At 33.8% G+C, this 25,247-nt stretch overlaps 2 long non-coding RNA genes across 24 annotated transcripts; both read right to left on the reverse strand.

Moving 5' to 3' along the window:
- Positions 1-1,952: 1,952 nt before the first annotated feature.
- LOC110923251 lies at positions 1,953-4,562 on the reverse strand. 2 transcript variants are annotated; one of them, XR_002583909.2, is made up of 3 exons: positions 4,429-4,562; positions 3,626-3,701; positions 1,953-2,174 (listed from the first exon to the last, which is right to left on the reverse strand). It is a non-coding gene; the product is annotated as an uncharacterized LOC110923251 (long non-coding RNA). The 2 variants fall into 2 exon arrangements; XR_004885684.1 differs by having other exon boundaries at positions 1,953-2,353.
- Positions 4,563-6,818: 2,256 nt separating this feature from the next.
- On the reverse strand, positions 6,819-14,329 carry LOC110925860. Of its 22 annotated transcripts, XR_004885697.1 has the most exons (16): positions 14,179-14,329; positions 13,904-14,039; positions 13,394-13,430; positions 13,037-13,105; positions 12,830-12,947; positions 12,564-12,752; positions 12,169-12,477; positions 11,761-11,829; positions 11,418-11,632; positions 11,026-11,200; positions 10,385-10,925; positions 8,160-8,526; positions 7,913-7,985; positions 7,672-7,799; positions 7,127-7,297; positions 6,819-7,032 (listed from the first exon to the last, which is right to left on the reverse strand). It is a non-coding gene; the product is annotated as an uncharacterized LOC110925860 (long non-coding RNA). The 22 variants fall into 22 exon arrangements; XR_004885691.1 differs by lacking the exon at positions 13,037-13,105; XR_004885698.1 differs by lacking the exon at positions 13,037-13,105 and having other exon boundaries at positions 11,422-11,632; positions 13,394-13,743.
- Positions 14,330-25,247: the final 10,918 nt, after the last annotated feature.

Raw genomic sequence — 25,247 nt, forward strand, 5'->3', positions numbered from 1 at the left:
GGCGGTTATGGCGGTATTTATTTCACGTCATTTTCAAAAGAGACTATCATTCTTCCTATAGTACTCTCGTTTCATTGTTTGGTTTTAAAGATTATTTATTTGATCCTAAAATTCATCACGGTGTTGATTTGTATCTATTTATAGAAAAAACGTAGTATTAATATAAAGACCAAAAAAATGCATAATCTTTTTTCAACAACATCTATTTTTTAACAATAAATATAAAATAAAATGTACCTAAAACCGAGTTCTTCGAAATAGAAATCCAAGATTTTGTTAACACCAATTCTTCCTCGTTTGTCCATGGATGAACAACTTTGTCCACAACGGCTTTTCCTTCTCCGCCTTGGTTTTCTTCTTATAGTTTCTTTTTTTCGTGAGGACAGTTCAACGATATCTTGTGGTTGCGTTTTAGGTACGAATTCGGGTATAAGGGCATTTGGGATATAAAAATCGAGATGTTGTTGAGGGAAGTTAGTATTTGTAATTGTGGCGGATAAACCATGTTATAGTTTGATAGAAGATGTGCGTATGCCGATATGTCGTGTATGTTACCCGGAACTTGAAGAGGAGGGCGGTTTTGAGGTGAAGTGGTATTTGGTGTCTAGCCTCGGCCATACGGGTTGTTTGGGTTGAATGAACGGTTGTGAGTATACTTTTTTTTTATAAAACTAACGAGGAATTTATAAAATTTGGAGTGGGGTAGAAGAAATTTTAGTAAATAATTGTTGAATGGTTTGAATTAAATAGAGATTTTTTATTTATTTTTCAATAAAAAAACATTTCTCTTATAAAAAATTATAGCTGTTGACAACGACTATAAACAAAGCAACCAATAACATCGCTCCACGTCACCATTCATCATCCCCTCCATGTAGGGGCGGACTTAGCCTTATGGGAGGGATAGCGCCCACTACTCCTCAACTTTAACGAGGAAGTTCAAAATCTCTTTTATTCCTTACCATTTTTGTGAGTTCGTTAACTCTGAAAAACTTTAAAAACTTTTATGCTACCCCTTCAATAATCATCCTTGTTAAAAGAAAAATAGAAGAAGAGAAGGTATCGTGACCATTAATTTTTTTTCCCGATGGATGCGATGGTTGACTGGTCAGCGAGCATTCTGTTTTATATTTGGAAGGGAAGATGTACACCCTAATCCCTATTAATTGATTACATGGGCTTTTTATAAATCATTGTGCGGCCCAACAAATTTATTATTTTTTAAAATGTTTCTTGGGCTTTATAGAGTACTTGGAAACAAACACTCAACGATCAACATCAGGTTAAAAATAATATATAAAATCTTGAACAAGTCTTCTATTAATTTACTTTGATAAGTATTAAAAATCTCTAATTTCTTTTATTTAATTACTTTATTCTTACCGGTGGGTTCTGTTTAATATGTTATTTAAATTAATGTAGAGATTTATTTTTTATTACCGGTGGGTTCTGTTTAATATGTTATTTAAATTAATGTAGAGTTTTATTTTTTATAATATAGTTTTCCATTTTCAATAAAAAAACTCAAAACAAATATTAATCTATAAGAGTGTTTAGCTTACCGTTAGCAAAATAAAATCATTACAACGGTCGTAGTACATCTATCGAAAAACATAAATAAATATACTTGTTGTGTATATACAAATTACATTGCGACCCTCCAGGTATAAAAGTCTGGTTCTGCCACTGCTTTTATTAAAAGCCAAGTCGTAAATTTATGATTAAAAGCCCACTAATAAATGGTTAAAAGTCCACTATAATAAAAACTCAATAGCCCATATAAACAACATATTAAAAAGACTACATGGTTGAAAGCCCAAATGACTTGGGTTCTTTTGATTTTTAATGGGAACAAACTAATTTTTTTCTTAGGTTTACCGGATAGTGAAGTTAGCGTTGGTTTTATGAAACACCCTAACACGTATCAACTTGAAAGCGATTTAGCGGAGATATGAGCCCAAATATTTTCTTTCTTTATTAGCCACGTAACATACTTGGGTTTATTACTAGAATAAATAGTACTTTACTAAAAGATTTACAACATTCATTCTTTTTAAATTACATTAATTAAAATATAAAACTCCAATCGAGTGACCACTCTTCCCGTACAATCCTTACTCTTGACTCGATCTTCAGTCCTCTTATTCTTCATAATAATATTATGTTCGCCCAACCTGCATTCACCACATACATAAACATCATTAAGATTTGGTGACGTCTTTCTTAGATTAAACATATGCAATCAAATAACCACTCCATATTCCTTCTTCTCATGCAAGTCTCCTCGATTAAGCTTTCCTGTATAATCATGCATTCCAATTCTTTGAACCTTCGCAAGGTCCTTATGGCGTACCTGCATTCTTATTTCATGCTTAAGATCCCGGTTTAGTAACTTAACACTCAATCATACACGCATACCCCATTCATTCGTAAGCAATAAATCCCACTTCATACACAGATGCAATCATACATATAAATTAAACACGTACTTCACTACATGAATATGTACACATAAACAAATGTACAAACTATACAAACATACACGCTACATAAGACATCCCAAAAGGGTTTGCTAAGACACCCTAAATACAAGCTTCCCAATGAAAAGATCACGTACGTAAGAGGCTACGGGCATTCTTTCTTTTATTCATAATTACCTAGCAGTTCCGACTGTCGGAAGGTAATTATTTTTCCTAACAGAATACATATAAACGTTTACAATCGAAACCGGGTGGTTAAGCGTTACAATTCACAAAAACATATGAAGGATTAGTCATACGTAACTTAAAATGTGTTTGAACGAGTTCGCGAGACAAAACCAACTAAATAAACAATTTTCGCCAACCCAGCTTGCAGTCGTGTCGCGCGACGGCTCCTTGCCCCTGCTGTCGCGTGGCGCGACCCCCTTTCTTTCCATAATGTTTGCTGCTGATTGCAGCAATTTCCAGCAACGCTAATCTACACAAAAACGAACATAACTTTCTCGTTTTTGATCCGTTTTGCATCCCGTTTCTTCCTACGTGATCGTAAATTAGTCCTCTTTCATAAGACTCAATTTCTAACACCCGAACTAGGAATAGTTTCTCAACTAATGTGCCTTCAACTAATTAGTCAATTACAAATTATTCGACCCGTTCATGTTTTTAGTAAACAACTCATATGTTTAAACTTAAGGTTCATATGAACGTTATAATTATAACACTTTTAAATTAATTAGAGTATCGTACTTTGGATTTACTCACCTGATACGTAGTATGCGCTAAAACTCATACACTTCATTCATTCCTATGAAGTCATACTTTGATAATAAATTTCCATTCACAAATTGGTTTATTCGTTGATTATAGCTCACAATCGAGTCTTTTGTCTATAATTTGCGTCTCCGTTTCCCGATTAGCATTCTTATATGAAATTCTACCCATTACCCGGTTACAATACTGTAGCCATTACTTAAGCATCATTCTGACATATCAACACTACCTTGTTTTGACCCGTTCGGTCTATGTAGTAAAAATCACCAAATTCATACAATCAAACCATACTCAACTTCAATCATCATCATGCTTAATTAACTAGTCACTACATTACATAAACAAAATAAGAAGTGACTACGAAAATCACTTACCTCGAGTGCCCGTTTCGTGCTTGCTTCCTCATATCCTTTCCGTTTGCCTTCCATGCTTTCCCATCTAAGCATGATCCTATACTTTCATACCATCAAGGTTACTACTTCATTAATATAACGCACATTCTAATATTGCATTCATGTCACACTCATATCCTAATTTAACTTTACTAGCACGCCAATTTCCAACAACACAAAGTATAAACTAGAATCGCATCCTTTCATTCCCTACTCACATAGTAAAACACATATACAACCACAAGATCATATATGCGCACAACATAAACAATTCCTTTCGTACTAGTCATCTCATAATTCACGATTAACAATCATCATTCAAAATTAACCAATTTAACACTATCCTTGAACCCGACATCATCCTTACTAGTAATCCACATACTTGTTCTCTTAAGCATTTCATCGAACACTAGGCGGGTTTCGCATTTAAGCATATTGTACAAACATATAAAGCATGACATTTTACTAGTTGAACTCACTTATCTTCAATAATCATCCAAGTTTACATGATTCTCTCTTTCTACATCAATTTACTTATCATTCATGTATTATAATCAAGATCATACATCAAAACTTCACATACATGATCCTACTTGATCATCCTACTCATGCTAGCTTCTCACCCAAATGGGTTTCTACTCAAACTTTCAATCCAATCAGTTTCATGCATAAAACATCTTCTATTTGATGATTCTAACTTATAAACAAGTTCAATTTCATAAAATTTCATAGATTTATTAACACCTACTTCATAAAAGTGTATCAAAACATAACATTCAACTTACCTTATGCTCAAATCACTTAAGTTAGAGATTAACTAGGCTCATGCATTCGATTTCGTGTCTGATTTCATCATCAACTTCTGAATTTCTTGTGAAGAGTTGAAGGAGTAGAGTTTCTCCTTCCTGCCCTCTTGTTCGATCGCACAAACAGCCAGACACAACACTGGCTTCTTTTTTTTTATAAATTCCATTACATATTTACACATTAGCCCCCTTGTCTATCAAAGTGTGTTTAAATTTGTTATTTCCCATACTAAGTTAGTCGCTTTTTTTATTTAACTTAGATACACACATATATTTAAATTTACTATCATTTCCTTACGGTACCGTTTTACCGTTACCGTCTTCCATTATTTAGCATCACCAAATAATATTATTTTATAACATACGAAATTTGGGGTGTTACATTTTACCAATTGCAACCGCAAGGCTATGTTTTTTAATGAAGTTTATTAAGACGGATTTACGCAATCGAATGGGCGATGGGTATTTGAATAATGCTCTAATTTGTATGGTCGAAAGAGAAACTTTTAATAAAATAAAAGAAGGGGATGTAATGGCTCGATTTCATGCTTTTAAAATCAAAGAGGAGAAATCCATTAGGTGTGTCCTTAACTTTATTTATTATCCTGTTTTTACTTTTGTTTCATTTACTTTGTATGAAAGTATGGTAAAAAAAATTGAATGTTACCCCTAAAATTTTGGTCTAGATCCCTCACTGTCTTCATGCCAGCGAGATTCTCGACGCTACCCCCTCCACGCCGGGCCATGGGGCGGTGTACCGGCGTGGCCGAAACCTCCACGCTAATTCTCCGCCTTACACACCGTCCTCTCTAACATGCCATATTGTACTGTTTGAATTCACACGAGTCATGTTATAAAATCCAAGTGTATAATCATGTAACATTGTTTCCATTGTGTTCTTATTATACTAATTGCTAAGCAAACGGTATTGATAATGCTAGAAACATAAATTTCATTCAACCTTTAATTTAAGAAAAATGTAATTTATAAAAAAATGTTCGAATTAATATTTCGTTTAAGTGCAATACGTTGAAGCGCTCATGTTTCTTGTGTATATATATATATACACATACGCTTATTGTGATTTGTTCGTACATATACATAAATAAGTGTAAAAATTTAAAGAAGAAAACGTAAAATGATTATACTATTAGATTAGATATAAATTAATATATAAACATGTATCATCTAAAAGTATAACTTAATTTATAATGCAAGTATAACTTAACTTATGATGCCTATTTTTTTAACAACACACCATGTATAATGATTTATTGTAACGCGTACATTAAATTCTAATTCCCTCTTAAACGATGAAGTAAAAGAAAGAAAAAAAGGTAAATTAGTAAAGGAAAACAGACGTTGTATTTAGCGAAGACTTTTTCCTTTTCTCTTACTAAATTATTTAATGATGACGTTTACTTTTACTCAATTTGATAATAATACGAAATTAATCTCTTTATCTAGGTTTCAATTTGTGACTTCACCTTTAAGAGCATATGCCTCTATTAAATGAGCTAACCTCACATTACTATATATATTAAAACTAGGTTATAACCCGTGGTACCCACGGGTCGCTCTATTTTAAGGATATTAATATTTTATTAATTTTATTACAAGGGTTTTTTTTATAAAATTTGTGAGGATATTTATACAATGATTCAATGTGAATCGTATATAATAATATATGCAAACAATGCAATTTATCAATGGTAACAATTATCATATAATTTTCAAAATATTACCAGATAATTTTCTATGTATGTAGAATGATTCAAACCAAGATGAAAGGATAATAGGTTATATACCCGTGAGCTTCACGGGTTATGGATTGTGTTAAAAAAAATTATATTTACAAATTTTTTTATATGATTTCTTATAAGTGGATAACCATTCATGTTTGGCAAACATTACCAACAAAAAAAATGTACCATAGATTGAATGCATTTCTATCGGTCCATTTGAAATCATATCAACATCATTAGTGATGAATATCAACAAATGTAATTAACTACTAAAACATGTAGCTTCAATTAGATGTTGACTTGTGTTCGTATTGAAAATGGCACATACGATGTATAATAATGTACAAACATCTCATATAATAAACTTAACCTTCTTGCAAAATTTATTCTTAGATGAAGTTGTACTATGAGTTATTATACTTATATTCATCACTTACACAATAAATCTCAAAATTCAATCCATCTCTTATTGCAAAATTTATTCTTAGATGAAGTTGTACTATCAGCTATTATACTTGTATTCATCACTTGTACCCATGAGTGGCTGAATGCGAATTGGAGTACGAATCAGGAAGGTCGTGATCATAACTTGAAAATCCACCAACAGCGGTGAAAGTGTTATCGTAATCATAAGGAAAGTTTGAGAATAAATAAAAAATTTATTGGTTGCATAATGGTTAAATACCGAAATTGTGGATCTTTTGATACATAATTATGTTAGAATCTATGTACAACATAATTGTGGCAACGAAGCAAGACCCACCAGACGATATTGTCGATTGCTTGAAGCCGGTTGCTTGAATGGTTGTTCATCTTGTCGTGTAACTGCAGCCCAAAACTGCAACAACATATAAGAAAAATAACTATCCAGTTGTATACTTATAAAATGATATATAAATAACAATCACCAAACCAAGAAAGAAGAAACATACCTACATTGAATACTTTGTTCCAAACCTTTGAGGACCAATGGATCCACCTACAGGTGGTGGCCGAATTGTATACGAACCACTTGTAGACAATCCCTAAGTCATGCTTATGTTCTTGATAAAGCATGATTTTCAATTTCACTAAAGGTGTGTCATCGGCATACTCATACTCAACTGAATAAATGAATTACATATATTGAAGCTTCATTTGCGTGTGATTACACCTCCAACAATTAAAAAACCATAATCCAAGCTAAATATAATGGAAAGATGAACATATAAAGGATGTGTTACATTTACAACTTTCTAGAGATTCGAAGTAAAGTTGGAAAAGCAAACTTGAAATTAAACATAAATTTAACAAATATATACAAAATTGAAAAAACCACTTGAAATCAAAAACATATTTAAACCAAAATTTATAATTCAAGCTTAACTTATCAGATTATCAAAACTTGCAATAACCTGACTAAATTCGAGTGAAACCCTCGACAATATAACCTAATAAAAATACCAAGTGTGAACAGATTTATAAGAATCATACTTACTTGATGTATATTGATCTTCAATCCATCAAAACACATTATTAAAATACAATGAACCCACTTTGTTATTTCAAAAATCTTGCAAATGCCAGATGCAAACTCTTTCTTTGCTTTTCCTTAACACACAGCATCTATATAAAAATAAAAATATCGAGTATAAGTTTATTTAAAGAAAAAGAGGAAGATCTATATCCAAGCATCTAAAATCAAGCGATTATTAGGTAGTATAGATAAATTTTCTAACCTGGTATTCATCAATATCCACCCCTAGAAGAGTGAACATTGCCCTAGTCAAACAAATTTCTTGCATCTCGCACCTGTAAAAGGAACCAAAACTGTAAACTAAAGTCGCCACAATGATATGTTTATGCTTTAATTATGATTACATAAACAATATCATCATAACGATAATCTAAATCTATGAATAAAATAATTTAGGAGGTGGTACCCATTAAAGATAGAATTTTAGCGGTTTGACCCATTCCCTTTACCTGCTAAATTTGGTTTCTTTGGCGCTCTTCATATGATCTTCATACCAGGTATCGCCGTATCGGGCTATTTGGAATTGAAAAATAGACTAAAACACATATGTTTTGGACAAAGATTTTTTAGCATGATTGCCAACGCTTAATATGAGAAGGTTTTGTGAGAGCAAAAAAAAACAAACAAAAACAGGTGTTATATATTTTCCCATACATGATTGCCTTGTAAAAGCATAAACATGAATCCTTAATAATGTTTATATAGTTCAAAAAAAATAGTCACATACCTGACTCCACCAAATTTCCTGTGTAGCGCCACGAATCATCCTAGCCAATATTTATATGTTTCTTGTCTTTTACTCGATTAATCTCTAATCTGAAAAACAGAATCACGTAAGACGCAATATACTCCCACTCAATTAATATAAAAAATCATAGTGCTTAATACACAGGGGAATGAAGCATAAGCTTACCGTGAATGAGCCCCAAATCCTAACCATAAAAAGATTTGTAGTAGATTACCTACCCAAAATCCAACTCCTAACCATAAAAAGATGTCTAACACCAGTCCTAGATTTAAATATAACTGTTTTGTTACATACTTACATTTAAAAATATAAAATATAAAATATGCTCTATGCTTATGATGTTTATGTAACAACTTGAATGTTTTTATATTAAGATAATAATTCTTAGATCTAAATTAAAGCTATATTAGATAAAATAAAAACGTTATTGAAAAAAGAAATACAAAACTTGATGGTTTAGTTAAAAAGTAATTGAATATGTCGGCCCACATGTTTTTATTTTATTTTAACAGAAACCAAGTTGATTTTACCTGACCGCATGCACTTGTTTTTCTACTCTACAACATGAACAATGTCAATCAAGCTAAAGCATAGTCACTTATTTCGCGGACCGCTCCGGTTCGGGTACGCGGTTCGCATTTCGCTAGTTGGGACGAATTTGGTTCGAAGGGGGTAGGTTCATTTCGGTACGATCCCGTATGATTCGGTTCGGTGTACCATTCCGACTGGTTCGGTAAACAAAAATTAAAACAGAATTTACTAATTTCATAAATCCAAATGATTAAAATCCAATATTCATATATTAGCAAATAGAAAAACATAAACATAAAGTTTTAAAATCCTAATTTAGACGTCGAATTCCCGCCTGTTGATTCCCGCCATATCGTAGCCCAATTCGGTCAACGATTCATTCCACAAATAACAGACTCCCCTATAATAGTGCCCCTATCCCTATTTTAGATGTTAATTATGACGTACCAGCCGCGTATTATAGGGTAGCGGATCGCCTTGATAAACGATCCAAATCACATAACCCACCATCATGATCGATTGCAAAATCGAATTGGAACAACGTACCATTATATTGAAGTCGAGTGCCAGCAGCGATTTGGGACAAAACGAATTTTGATTTGGTACAAAACGAACCAATACGGAATTCGCTGGACTCTGAGCGATTTATGTGACTATGAGCTAAAGTAACGAAGTAAATGATTAAACACTAAACACGAAATTGATGAAGTCAATAAAGTTGTTCTTATTTTCTTTTCTTAAGATGATGAACATGATTTTTATGTAGAATCCTAACTTGTAAATTCCACCAACTTCAAGTGACAATTCAAAAGTGTTTCCCACTTAACATTTAAACCTCTCAGATCATGCTGACTAAAACCACGAACTTGTAAGTGTAAACAACTTATGATGATCCTATGTAGGATTTCATCCAAGAACTGTTACGTATTACATTACACAACAACAAAATAAACCTGGGACATTTCATCGAACACCTAGAATGCATGAAACACCCTACCATTTGTGTCTTCAAACTAACCCTCTAAACCTGTTGTTTGGACAACCAAGTATAGCAGCAATGTTAAACTACTAAATCAAATTTTAGCTACATATTCACCTTTTAAACATGCAAATTGCACACCAAAGTATAGAAGTCAACGTAAACCATTAAATCAACTTTCTAAAATCTAATTAACACTCCAATATGTATGGCAACCAAACTAACCTATTAAAATCAAATTTTAAGCTTCAAATTAACACTGTAACATGCAGATTGGACAGCAAATATAGGAACCATGTTAATATAGTAAAATCAACTCCTTAGCTTCGTATTAGTCCCTTTAAATAGTCACATATACATTAAAGCGAGTATAAATTAATAGTAGCGAAATTAACACAATTGCAGGTTTCACTCACCTTCAAAATAGCAGTAGCGAAATAATCTCAAACGAATTTGACGATGATTAATTGGTCTCGGGTGGAACATCAAACCGGAATGGTGATAAAACATCACGAATCGTATATAGAATCAGTGGCAGCATCGAGCTCGATGATCCCTATCTCCTATCTTCTATACCTGTCCGGTGGACGGGTCTTTTAATGTCATAATGCCGTAAGTAAATTTTATCTGCACTCTAAACAAAACATTACTTGTTTAAAAAAGAGAATCACTTGGGTTCATGGTATTCCTATGAATGAAAACTTGAATAGAAGTATTGTCAAGTAAATTTTAAATTAACCCTCGAAACATATAGAAGTAATACTAATTCAATACACGCCCTTGTTATATCTATTATCTTTGACTCTGTCTTCCCAAACAGACCCATGCCTATGTGTTCAGAAAGCAAAGTGTTCATGGATAGAAATTAAAAAACACTTGTTGAAGCTTCACCCTTGTTATCTCATTCACCATGCTTCTCACCTAGTTTTCATCTAGAATTGGTCCAGATACCTATACCTGAAAACACAATGGAAAAACAATAGAATAAAAAAGAATTTAACATTTGATATGTGTTGTTTACTTGTTTTCATATAGAAGTGTACTGCAAATTGAGCACCTAGGATTAACTGTAGGGCTTCTGCTGGGGTGACCTTTGTGGTTGGACCATTTTAACATGGACTAATTATGAGTACGACTTTAGTGGCGTTCCCGATTGCTTTCACAATGGCTTCAGGGTCTTGGAAGCTAGATTCAACTGCATTTAGGCGTTTGGAGTCCTCAACGGAGATAACCTGTATAGAATAGTGAATACCTCATAAATTATTATGTATTATTTAACCTACTATGTACTCATTATTAATTGGAACTTATTACAGATACGAACATATTATGACCGTCAGACAATGCCTAATCAAGATGTGATTAATGTTGCTGGTTAGATTTTATGAGTATAGATTAGCTATTAGCTGTAATGGAATAATGATGGTAGAAATTATAACAGTTACTCACTCACTGTGAGAAGTAAGAAATATTTTGTTGGTGGGATGAAGATCTGTTCCGTCAAACAACTTGGAGGGATGAACACAAACGAGATCATAAACATATATACCCATATTAGTTGAATCGCAATATTTAAAGACAAAATTGTAGGCTTGTGCTCGTCGTAAAATCCTTCTTCAAGCATCAAAGTATTCCTTAGGAAGATAAAACTTCAATCCAATTGTCTGAAACAAAAAAAAGCCAGTTTAGCAAATACACAGTCATAATATTATTAACGAAGATCAAATTACAGACGCTCCGGTGTATTAGTATGAATTAAAAAGGAAGCACAAAATCTTATAATGCATATTACCTCTTCAAACTTCTTGTCCGTGTCACTATGATAATCTATTCTTCCAGCAGCATCACCAACATAAAAGTCCTATAAATATGTGAGATGAACACCAATCAGCTAAAAGAATCAGCTAAGCATGTCAATGTTGGCTATGCTTTATCTTCAAGTGGTATAAAAGGTTATAAAACATGACCCAACTCGGTTTGCTATATATTGAATTAGGTTAAACGGGGAGAATGGATGCGGATTATGGTATTCTGGTGTGCACCAGGGAAGAGGCGTAGTTCGCTGGAGAAGCAGATATCGTTGAACATGGATTCTAGAGTTCCGCATCCGAGTACATAAGCAAATAAATCCGCTTAATAAGAACAAAAAAAACCATAAATCTACAGAGATGAAGAAATCAAGCCATAGAATGCACATTACCTGTTGCAAATAGGCAGGATATCAAAAGTTGGAAGAAAGAGAGCTTTCTTTCTCTGTCTTTGATTATGTGCCCGTCAAATAGGAAGGATATCAAAGGTTGTAGGTGGAGGCTATGACTTGCAGGCGACATGGAGTTGGAAAAAAGGGAAGGAATCATCTAACTGTCTCAACTGCAAATAACCTCTGGATCCACCATATTTTTGCTTCTTCATTGATCCACCATCCTCCAAAGTATTAATGGCTTTATGATAACTTTAACTCGTCACATTTGACAATTACCCAAACGCCAACATTTAGCTGGAAGATTTCCTATGATAAAAAGGAATGACAAACAATTAAACAATACTCATAAACAACTGAATCTTTTGTTAGAAACAATTAATTTCTCGAAAGACCTTGATAGATTCATCCCTATAAGGTGGTTCTGGTGTAGTAATTCTTGCTACTTCAGAAAGACATGATGCCACGGATACTCTAATAAAGTGGTGTAGTAATTCTTGCTACTTCACAATCGACATGATGATCTATTGGTCTAAGAAGAGGATCAAGTTGAATGGATTTTGCGCCAATCACCATATTCCGGCCTAATATCTTATAATTTAATATAAATAATAATCAAGCAATAAAATACAAAAGATATATAGTGATCGATAAGGTGTACCGTCTCTATGAGTAAGTTAAGTAATGCCTCTGATAGCTTCTTTGGCTTTTCCAGGAACGGCAAGAGAATTGACATGGTATTCCTTAGTGATAGTAACTCCTAATGCTTCAGGAATGACCTACGAAATAGCCTCAAATATTTAGCATGCAGTTTTATTAAACAAAAATATAGTTTCTGGAATGAGTTACAAATGAGGGTTTATTTTACCCCAATCGTTAAATGCTTGAGTATTAATCATATTATTTTACATATTCTTCTGAATGCAAGTTACTGAAACTGTGGAACATAAAAATTAAGCAATAAATCCAATGCCTCCTTCCAATAAACCATTGTCAAATTAGGTTGACCTTGAAATAATTACACAAAACCATGAAAGCAAGATTAAAAATTATGGATATAGCAAACATGATACTGAAGCTTCTAATTATCAAACCAGCAAGGAAGCACTTTATTAATTCTTCATCATCTCAAAATTAGAATACCATAAACTGATTGAAGTATTTTGTGTATAATTCAATAATTAGAGAAAAATAAAATGAATAACAATAATAAAAAATATCTAACCTTAGGTTAAGTTTCTCGTACTTCATTGACCAACCACCTACATCAAAACCAATATTAGAATAAAATAACATAAGTTATCTTGAAGATGATCAGAGAATGCTTATCTTGAACGGAGAGGAGGATCATGATATGGTATTTGGTTCTTATGGTGTCGGTGGTTGCTCCATGTCCTCGTTTCAGTTTTAAGTGGTTTCGATATGAAAATGGAGATTCAATTGACGAAACCAAGATTATATTTTTGATCAATTTCCTCAAAAACCCATCTGGGTATTTCTAATTTGGCCATTACCGATGTTCAACAGTCTCCATGGGTATTTAATCAATGGGCATTCTTAAACGAATGGGAAACCCTACAACATCCTTTCTGTCAATCTCACGCCCATAAAATAAACGAAGAAAACCCATAACAATATCACTTGATTTTGGTTATTCTATATCACTTGATGACTTTCAAGACGAAACCAAAAAAAAAACCTTGATCATTAAAAAAAGCAATTTTGTGAAGATTACCAATGAAATCCCAATAAGAGGTGCAAACTTGAAACCCTAGAACGACGAAAGCGAAGAGTTGAAAATATGAAATCCTAAAATGACGCAGGTGGCAAATATCGTCGTCATCTTCATCTCCTTCATCATCTGTGCATACCTAAAACCCCAGAACGATACAAAAACACATAAACTTATTCGATTTAAAAGTTAGGTTTTTTGAAACATGAAGAGCAGATCCGATCAAAAAAGAAGCAGTTGATGAAACCCTAACTATATCAACTAAAATAACAATTTACCTGAAATCGACACCGAGGATCAAGAGCAGTAAGATCATGGACCATTTTCAGAGATCAGATCGATCAGATGGAGAGATAGATGCGGCTGAAGGATTTAGGTTAGAAGGAAGCGGAGCTGTGTGAAGAGATGGAGAATTAGGTTTTCAATACATTTAAATGTCGGGTCATAGTATGGATCCCGCACTTACCCGTATAATGAAAAAAAAAGACCCGGAAGTTTTCCCGCCAAAATGCACAATTTAGAGGCCTCCTAGCTTGACACATCAGCAAAATTTAACACATTTATTATATATAATAGAAATAGACTAGGTTATAACCCCGTGTATTACACGGGTCGAATAAATGAATTTTATATACTAAATAATAAAACAATATATCTTTAAAAACCTCTTTTATTGCACGGGTTAAATAAATATAATTTTATATATTAAATAATAAAAAGTTATATTTATAAGAACCATATTATACGGGTTGAATAAATATAATTTTATATACCAAATAAAAAAGTTATATCTTTAAAACCGCTTGTTTTACACGAATTGAATAAATGTAACATTGTTTACCAAATAATAAAATAATACATCTTTAAAAAACCTCATTTATTACACGGGTTGAATAAATCTAATTTTATATATCAAATAATAAAAAAGTTATATCTTAAAAAACATCATCTATTACACGAGTCGAATAAATATAATTTTGTATAGTAAATAATAAAAAGGTATATCTATAAAAAACCACGTGTATTACACGGGTTTAATAAATCTAATTTTATATACCAATAAAATCTAATTTTATATACCAATAAGAGAAAAATGCCCGGATAGTCCCTGTGGTTTGTTCATTTTTCACCTTTAGTCCCCAACTTTCTAAAATTACCGCTATAGTCCCCAACTTTTGCAATTTTGTTTCTCGGATAGTCCCTGGCGCGGATGGAGGTTAGTTTTTTGTGTTAAGTGGGTATGAAATTACAAAAACACCCTTACTATTAAAATTAAAAATAAAAATTAAAAACTAAAAGATAACTTTAAGTGGGCCCCACCTAAATAATAAAAACAAATTAATTAAAAAATATTATGGGCCCACCATCCTCATCTTGTTTACCCTACACCACCAGCAACCACCGATCCCCACCCTCCTCCTTCTCACCTCCACCATCTCTCTCTACCGGTGGCCCTCTAGTTGACCCAACCAGACAAACAGTGGATGTGGGTCTCTCTCTACCATTATCTATATTTCTCTCACTTCCAGTGGCCCTTTGGTTTCCAATGATGGTGGTGAAGACAACACGCGGTGGCGCACGTCGGAGCACATATGTGCATCAATAGGTGACTAAATCGACCCAGATTCAGTGATAATTCTTGGGTTTCTGGAGTAGATCTAGCGACAGAGGCGGTGATGGTTGAGGGTTTTTGTTTAGATCGGATCGGCGGCCACTAGTGAAGGTTTCATGGCCACTGGCAGCTTGACTCTGACCAGTGACCACCACAATAGTTCCAACTTCAGTGGATAATTCATGGATTTAATCCTAGTCAATCTTGTTTACTTTCTTGAATTATACTCAGTTTTGTTTAATTATTTTATCCTACTTGCATCGAATTATAAATAAAAGCTAGGAGCTTTGTGAATTCTTACAAAAGTAGGTAGGGGTAATTTCCGATATATATCACATCAACACCTAGAGCTTGTGATCAATTTGGATTAATATTCTGATATAGATATTGCTCAGTGATACAAAATTTTGGTTTTCGTTGATTCCAGTAACTAGACAAATTACAAAAGTTTTGGTTTTTTGTGGATTCCAATAAGGAAATTGATACAATTTTTTTTAGCCATACGGTGTGTTTATGTTTGACAGCGAAATAGAGATGGTAGAGAGGGAGAGATGGTGGAGAAAGGGTAATGGCGGAGATGAGGAGGAGGAGGGTGGGGATCGGTGGTTGATGGGAGATGAGGAGGAGGAGGGTGGGGATCGGTGGTTGATGGTGGTGTAGGGTAAAGAAGATGAGGATGGTGGGCCCATAATATTTTTTTAATTAATTTGTTTTTATTATTTAGGTGGGGCCCACTTAAAGTTATCTTTTAGTTTTTAATTTTAATTTTTATTTTTAATAGTAAGGGTGTTTTTGTAATTTCATACCCACTTAACATAAAAAACTAACCTCCATCCGTGCAGGGACTATCCGGGAACAAAATTGCAAAAGTTTGGGACTATAGCGGTAATTTTAGAAAGTTGGGGACTAAAGGTGAAAAATGAACAAACCACAGGGACTATCCGGGCATTTTTCTCTACCAATAATAAAAAAGTCATATCTTTCAATATACTAATGGATAATACTCGATACGCGATGGATATGGTGATTGTGAAGATGGTTCTTGAAAAGAAGATATGTTATTCAAGAAGCAAATCAACATCTATTTGAGTGATAAAATGTTGGTACCAATTCCGACAAATTGACTTATAAATTATGTAATAAAATTGATATAATAATTTTTTTAGTAATGAAAATAAAAATATTTCATATATTAATACAAAGTTTGGTTTTCGTGATAAATAATTTGTTTTATTTAAAAATATCTTAAATTAACAATTTAAATTTTAGAATAATATTTTATTAGAAAAATAGAAGAATGGTATTCAAAATTTAAAGTAGGATGAAATTTAATATTTGCTCATTATATATTTATTTAATTAATATAAGATTAGTTTGGAAGTGAGGCGATAAAATCATAAAATAAATGCTTAAAATGAATGATAGGTGTTACACATTAATGTTTTATTATATAGTATAGTATCTATACATATTTATATTGATATAAATAGATTATTATATTGTAGTAAAATTTGTTAACGAAGTCTTAATAAATTTAACCCTTTATTTAAAACTTGTAAATGTAACCAAGTCTCAATAAATTTTAACCATTTATTTAAAACTTGTAAATTTAGAAATGATAAATAATATTAGTTAATTTTATTTTAAGTTTCGTAAAATTTATTTGATACCAAACTAAACAAAACGTTTAAATATATAGTTAATATCAAGAGTAGATTACGATTTTGGTCCCTGTGGTGATATCACTTTTATCCTTTTAGCCAAAAAACGAATCTTTTAACATCTAAGCCCACAACGTCTTTTTTTCTAACCATTTTGGCCCCTACCAAAAGGGTTAGAAAAAAAGACGTTGGGGTCCAAAAGGGTTTAGAAAAAAGACGTTGAGTGCTCAGATGTTAAAAAATTCATTTTTAGGCTAAAAGGGTAAAAGTGATATAACCACAGGGGCAAAAATCGTAATTTACTCTAATATCAAATTAGATAAGTAAAGTTGAATTTGAAGTAAATAGATAAATATAAAGGTGATAATTAAACTAAATAATATTTAGTAGGAGGATTATCTATAATTAATTAGAAGAGATTAAATTAAAATTATAATTATCCATAAGACATGTCATAATATGATTACAAGTGTACTCAAAGTGGTTTCTTTTATTATATAGAATATAGATATAGATTTTCAAAAAGTGGTGAATGTTAATTGCTTATAGTGTTTCTTATGTTAAATGAAATAAAAACGGGTGGATTGTATGAAGTTTGAATTTGTAGTGTTTCTTATATTAAATGAAATAAAAACGGATGGATTGTATGAATTCCCTCTTATGATATTCAAAGTTTCAAACATTCACCACTTTTGAAATTTTTTTTATATATCTTTTGAATTTATGTGTTTAGAATTAGATAGATATGAACTGAATAAAAAGATTATATTTTGACATTACTATATATATATTATAACATTTACAGTATGCTCTTATTAGAGTAATAAAAAATGCCTTCATTTTTAGAGATATTTACGATAATATCATTTCTTTAATTTCCAATCTTATTTTTTCAGAAGAAGTAGGATCAAATGGCTTTTTTTCGGTGTTTTTTTTTTTTTTTTTTTGTCGTCTTGTAGTGTGGTTTATACTTTTAGTCCCTCGGGTTTGTATATTTCATTTTTGGATTTGAAAGTTTTGTTTGGGTATTTAAATTAAAGATTTCTCTATAAATTTGAGTTTGTCTATATATTACGTCAGTTCATAGTATAAGTTCGCACTTGTCTTTATTTATGTTTTACGTTATGTGGCGGTAGAAATTCGCGTTTTTGTTTTACGATTTTCTTAGTTTTAGTCGTCATTTGCTTACTTTACTAAGCATGGTTTTACGACCCCGCACCAGCAACACGGGGGGTTAAACACTAGTTAATCTACATTTAGAAAAGATCAAAACGGAAAACATCAACTAAAACTACAAAAGTATTTTTCCAAATATAAATTAATATGGATTTAAGCCTTTTCCTCATAGCAATCTATCCCTCTTGCTGAGTTTTACAAGTGCATACTTACATTAGCAAACGGAATCACTAACAAAAGTAAGTGTTTCTATCTGCATTGGATTCTCTTGTGAAACTTTCAACCATTGAATCCAAAAAAGACAAGGTTGAATCAAGAGCGGTTATTCCCTTTAAAAAGTTAAGGTCGAATCAAGAGCAGGCATTCCCTCCTGGTCGATTAATGTCACACCCCAACCGATGGCGGAAACATCGGGGCGCGGCACTAAGCGAAACAGATTGTTCAGGAGATTCCATAACAACTACGATTACCAATTATTTAAGCATCACATCCCATACCATGACATAAAAAGTAGCATAGTTATTACAGACAAATCAAAGACAAATTGTTCTGTTCCGACAACTCAGATTTTAAAATAAATTGTTTGTTTGTTTCTAAAACTCTTCCTACTTCGATTCCACACAACAAGCATCCTAGCAGATAGCATCCTAAACACCTGTTACATACGTTAAAATAGAGGTCAATACACATAGTGTAAAGGTGAGCATACAAGTTTAATAGATATAATAGAGTTCGAAATCGTTTACGCATAACCAGCATGTAACATGTATAAAGTGAAGGCAAGTAGGTTATCGACAGAGAAATATGCACAGACGTGACTACGAGTTGTAGAATGCGCAACATATATCCCTACTGGGACACGTGAAGTAAAGCCCTTAACAACCCCTGTCCACGACAGGTGCTGAGTCCAAACTATAGTACTATCGTTGCTAAGGTGTCAGGCAACAATCACTGTGTTAACATAACATACAAGCATTCATAGAATAACACGTAGCATGCAGTAATGGTTAGCGTATAAATAGTGTTTGCGTTGTGTGTTTATTGTGAGTTAGAATAAGTAACGTATGTAACACCCAAAAGTGCATAAAGCAAAAAGGGATCGAGTATACTCACAGACTGTGCTTAACAAGCAAACACTATCTTGGATTGAAGGGAGCGCTGAGAGAGATTAGCCTGAACAGTTAACGATAGCATAAACGATAAGCGGCGCGTAAAATGGTGCAAAATGATAAGTGTCGGATGGTAATCCGATCGGATGCCCAGTTGATCGGATGTCAATCCGTTCGGATGGTCATTCGATCGGATGATCATTCGATCGGATGGCCATTCGATTGGATTGACACCTCGCTTGGTGATGATGTGTTTGTGTATGATGGTTTGCCATTTGAAGTTTTTGTTGTTGTATTTTGAAAACAGTGAAGTATCTCTAGCTTTCAGGTCGGTCGATCGAACAACGGTTCGATCGGGTGACGATCCATTCGGCGAGGTATTTCTCAGAGAACAAGTTCATAACAGTGTTGTCACTCGATCGAGTGGTCTACCGATCAGGTGGCAATCCGTTAGACTGGTAATGCATTGAACTTGTTGAAAATTGTTTAAGTGTTGAAGTCCCAAACATCACATGGTCAGATGGTCGCTCGATCGGATGGCAATCCGATCGGACGGCAATCCGTTCGACGTTCAGATCTTCAAAAGTTGAAACAAAGTCTAAGTGCGGGACCAAGGTGCAAGCCGATCAGATGGCTGTCCAATCGGATGGCAATCCGATCGGACGACAATCCATCCATAACCTGATCGTCTTGACACTTGGTTGTTTCGATAGTTTGTAGTTTTGATTCGAGACGATTTGATAACGTGCACAACAACAGAACCCTCGTCAAGACTCAAGTAATCCGATCGGATAGGAATCACCCTAGTCCGGTCAGTTTACGGTTCGAGACGGTGGTCCATGTTTAACCCAAAATCGGTTGTCTCTTAGGTAGAGTTCAGATCTTGAACCAACACATTACTAAGAAAGAGTAGAAGATCAGAACAAGCACCGATTCTATCGGTTGTGAGTGCATTGAGTGTAAAAGAGTTGAAAGAAAGTTAGAAAACCATCTTACAATCCTTTTCACCATGAATATGTTCAGATCTATGCAAGATCTTTGTTTATTCATGTGGAAATCGTCCAGATCTAAGTTGTTCTTGGTGGATTGAAGCCAAAACATGAAGTTCATAAGAACTCCATGATGACATCACCCTAGAACACCTCAAATCCATTGATTTCACGGTTAAAAGTTAAGATTCAAAAGAGAGAATGATGAAGAAGTGTGTGTAGATCATAGAAGTACAGGATTTAGGTTGAAAACTTACAAGAATCGCGAGAAATCGAGAGAAAGAAGGGCTGAAGCGAGCTGGGTCGAGTGAGAGATGTCACATCAAATGATGTGACATATGAAGGGTATTTATAGGGTTTCCCAAAAAGGAAAGTGCAAAGGGATCGAGTGGGTCACCGATCGGATGGCTATCCGATCGGATGACAGTCCGATCGGATGACAGTCCGATCGGATGACCATCCGATCGAGCAGTCACTCGATCGAGTGGTTCCGACGACTTGAGTCTCGGCGTTTCGTTTCATGCGTGGGGTTTTGCGTTGCATTGCGTTTAAGCGAGTTAGCGGTAAGATAGCATTATCCATTAATCCCAACTACTATATCTAACATACAATCACTATAATTAACTTGCGTTTAGCGTTTGCGATTCGATTACGATTGGGTTACGATTGCATTTCGATTAATCACCACAACATAAACATAAATAAACATGCACAGGCACACACACGTAGAACAATATCCAGAATGCATAATTCGGGTTGTGAATGCGATTGCGATGCGATAAGCGATAAAGCGATAAAACACACGATAAATATCGATTAAACCTCGATTATTAACAAGTACCCCACATAATACAACTAATGCGATAAAATAAATAGATCATCTACAAGTCAAAGAAGTCAAAACATGAGTTGAGTAAGGAGTGACAGATCGCAATTAGCAATCTTTTCTTCCTTTGACTTCAATCTTGACTTTGACTTTCGAAAACACGGGAGGTTACAATTAACACACTCTATGTATGGTTCGACTCTCTTTATCCGGATGAAAGAAAGAGTCACATAAAAAATGTATTCATTAGATGTAATATGCTTTTGAAATCCATGTTTGCAAGGACAAGGGTCACACCCATCACTAATTAAAAAGACATGTGTTACACAAAATCTCTAACATGCCTTCTAACCATAACTGTATAGAAGAACTCCCTTTATATTAACAAGCAAATGATAAATACCTAAGGGATGGGGTGTTCATGAGCCGATCTGATCCGAGTGAGGGTCTGCTCGTGCTCGGATTGAATTACAACCGATCCGATCGGATCGAATTTGCAAAACCGAACACAAAACGGATGCTCGTGCTTGGATTGAATTTGAATCCAGCGGATCGTTTTTTCTTGGTTTCGCTCGGTTTTTCTTAGCACCGAAATTAAAACATGTGTAGCAACAAAAAAAAACTGAAATCAAGACTATTACAAGGCTGCATTCAACAAAAACAAATCATAACTTAATTAAAACATGTCCAACACCTTACTAACAAAAGCAATACAATTCCGAATTTAGTCTTCTAATTATACATCAATTGTTCAATCTCGGTATCAAGATTGAAGCAAAATCGAGATGAGCAGCAGCGTGAGAAAAGATTGTTTAAGGTAGGAGATTGTACCGTGAGAAAAGATTGGATCCGCAACAATCGAACATGAGCAGCAGCGAGGTATGTGGCAGGAGGTAGGAGATTGTACCTCTGCTGATTTCAAGTAGCCGGCGGGGTAGGAGATTGTATCGTATCCGTATGAGTTGAACTTGAGTTGAGCAACAGCGAGGTATGTGGCAGGAAGTATGTCCGTATATAGCAGGAGATTAGGTGCTGATTTGAATTTTTAGGAATTAGGGTTAGGTTTTGGTATTGAGTTGGGCTAGTATGTTTCTAGGGTTTTTAATTTTTCTTGGGCTACTTATCTATATAATATATAATTATATACATATATATATAAAGGCCAGTTAACATACATTAAGGCTTAATGTACGACCAGTACGCGACCAAATTACGCACGTTATTTTGAAAATCACGCACGTTATAAACCTCAAAAAACCTAATCACGCATGTTGGAAACATAAATCACGCACGTTAATCACGCATGCCCTAACTCCCAGTTTAAAAATCGCATCTCCTGTTCTACGATCTGAAACCACTGTTACTGCCCTCTGACTTCAATCGAATCAAAGCTTAGTCATGTTCCTGCATCCTTTGTTACGGTCTGAATTAAAGGTTGGTCATGTCCTTTCATCCTTTGTTCTACGATTTGATTTTGAGGGTCGACATTTTGATAAAACTTCTCAAAATCAATGATAAATTTGAACCCAATTCGATGAAATTGACTGAACAATGGCGAATTTGAAGTGAAACGAAAAGAAATTGAAACGCATTGGACGAAATTGATCAAACCCAGGTTAATTGAAAAATAACAATAATCACGCATGTTATATACAATAATCACGCATGTTGTTTTTTTAGGTTTATAACGTGCGTGATTTTCAAAATAACGTGCATAATTTGGTCGCGTACTGGTCGTACGTTAAGCCATAATGTATTTTACACTTTCTCTATATATATAAATCTTTAAAATCTATAATATATATATATATATATATATATATATATATATATATATATATATATATATATATATATATATATTGGGTTAGGTTAACGTACAAGAGCCCTTATCCTACATTATGTACGCGATCATCTCAACCGTTAGATTTTCATCCCACATTGAATTTGCATGTTGGTTTTTTGTAACAATTTCGCATGTTGTTTTTTTAACATGCGATTTCATCAAAATTACCACATGCGAAATTGTTACAAAAAACCAACATGCGATTTCATCAAAATTATCACATGCGAAATTGTTAATAAAAACCAACATGCGATTTCATCAAAATTATCAAATGCGATTTCACTATATCGTACGTATTGTACGTTAAGGGATATTGTATTTTACACTTTCACTATATTTAATTTTTAATAAAAATAATTCGCGATCAACGAGCGAGTGGACCTTTGCTCATGCTTGGCTCGTTTTCAAATCGAACCGAGCCGAGCGGCTCATTTATAAACTGAGCGGGAATCAAACGAGCATTTTTCGGGCATTTTTCGAGCGATCGTCGAGCGATCCTCGATAGTCGAGCAGTTTAGACAACCCTAGATGCAACACATACACTCAACTATCTCTTAATACTTGGGACATACATCATTCTTATGAGTGAACTAGGCTCATAGCATCATGTAAAACCCAATAGCTTTATTTTTCATTCAAGCATGGACCAAACATATTACAAACAAGAGGAATACACTTTTCTCAAAACCAAAGAATTACTAGATATGATAATTGGTGCCATCTTTTGGGCATCTCACAAAAATTATTAGTTGACGAACGAGGTCCATAAAACCACGATAGGTTGCGAGGACCAAGGTCTTAATAGCTTTCAAAACTTGAGATAAGACAAATTGTGTCTAGATTCTTGATAGCTTGGTTAGGTTTGTGTTCAGTCTTCAGATCGTAATCGAGGGTGCCTCTATCTGAAGTTTTGGCTGAATTGTAATAAACATCCTCGAGCCCATTATAGAAACGAACATAAGTAGCCTTAGTTGTTACATATCCGAAGGGCTCTAGAAACTCATCACTCTTATAAGCCACATAAGCAACATGTTTAAGGACCATCAATAATAAACCTTGGTATCTCTTTTTTTTGTAAGGGCATAGTACCTTAGCATATAGTCTCTTTCTTAGCGGAAGACAATGAAGTTCTACATCATGCTTTTAAAGAATCCATTTTTTATGAACTTTTTTTTTTGTTATGAACACCCAAAACTAAAGCTAAAAGGAATCCATCTCCCCATTTGTGCTTCATAGTTTTTTCACCTAGTTAATGAATGACATTTTTGCCTTTTTCATTAGTCTTTTTATGTTTTTTTAATATTGCTTTCTATTTCTTTAACTTGACAACCTCTTGTACTTTACAAACCGTTCATGATTCCTTTGACTAGAACTACATGCTAATTCTCGTCGATTATGATGTTTTGCAATGTTTCAAATAAATATAGGTAATAACCCACTGAAATGTCTATATAACTCGTATTCCCATTTGGTTATTATCATAATTATTTGTAGGTTAGGTAAATGGTCCATAAAGTATTTACATGTCACATGACTCTCTCTCATGATTTATCAAAATTGGCCCAATCCAATGTATACTTGTTATCATCCGCTCTTGTGGCCTATTTAACATCCATGATTTTAATTTCATCATAAGGTCAACTAAACCATTTAGAGGACTAACATCACCTTTCGAGTTAGAAATAAACATCTCCTATGAGCCACATTTTATGTGTTGCAGATTTGATTAATTTATCAAAGATTTTAAGATAATCATAAATCCTTGGTTTTAGAATTCGAATTGGATTAGACTTTTTTAACCAACTAGGATTGTGGGGTTATAACCAAAGGCGTTGGTGTTTCACTCTACTCATCCCTAGTTTGAGAATTGTAAACCCCAAATGCATACACACCACACAACCATCGTTGCCCCCCCCCCCCCTCCTCTCTGTTGTCGTTGTTGTCGAAGAACAAGGCTGAGAGAGACGTCCAATATTATGGATCACAAGTCAATGCTAGCACATGGTGTTGTTGCTTTGTTGTAGGTCACATTCCATTTAATCATCCACAAAATCAACCAGATTTAAGGTAAAAGTTTATGTCTTGACCATGGTATCTTTTTGGGTTTTCTTGGTTATTGTAATCTAAC

The sequence above is a fragment of the Helianthus annuus genome, chromosome 17, assembly GCF_002127325.2.
Source record: "Helianthus annuus cultivar XRQ/B chromosome 17, HanXRQr2.0-SUNRISE, whole genome shotgun sequence".
NCBI lineage: Eukaryota > Viridiplantae > Streptophyta > Magnoliopsida > Asterales > Asteraceae > Helianthus > Helianthus annuus.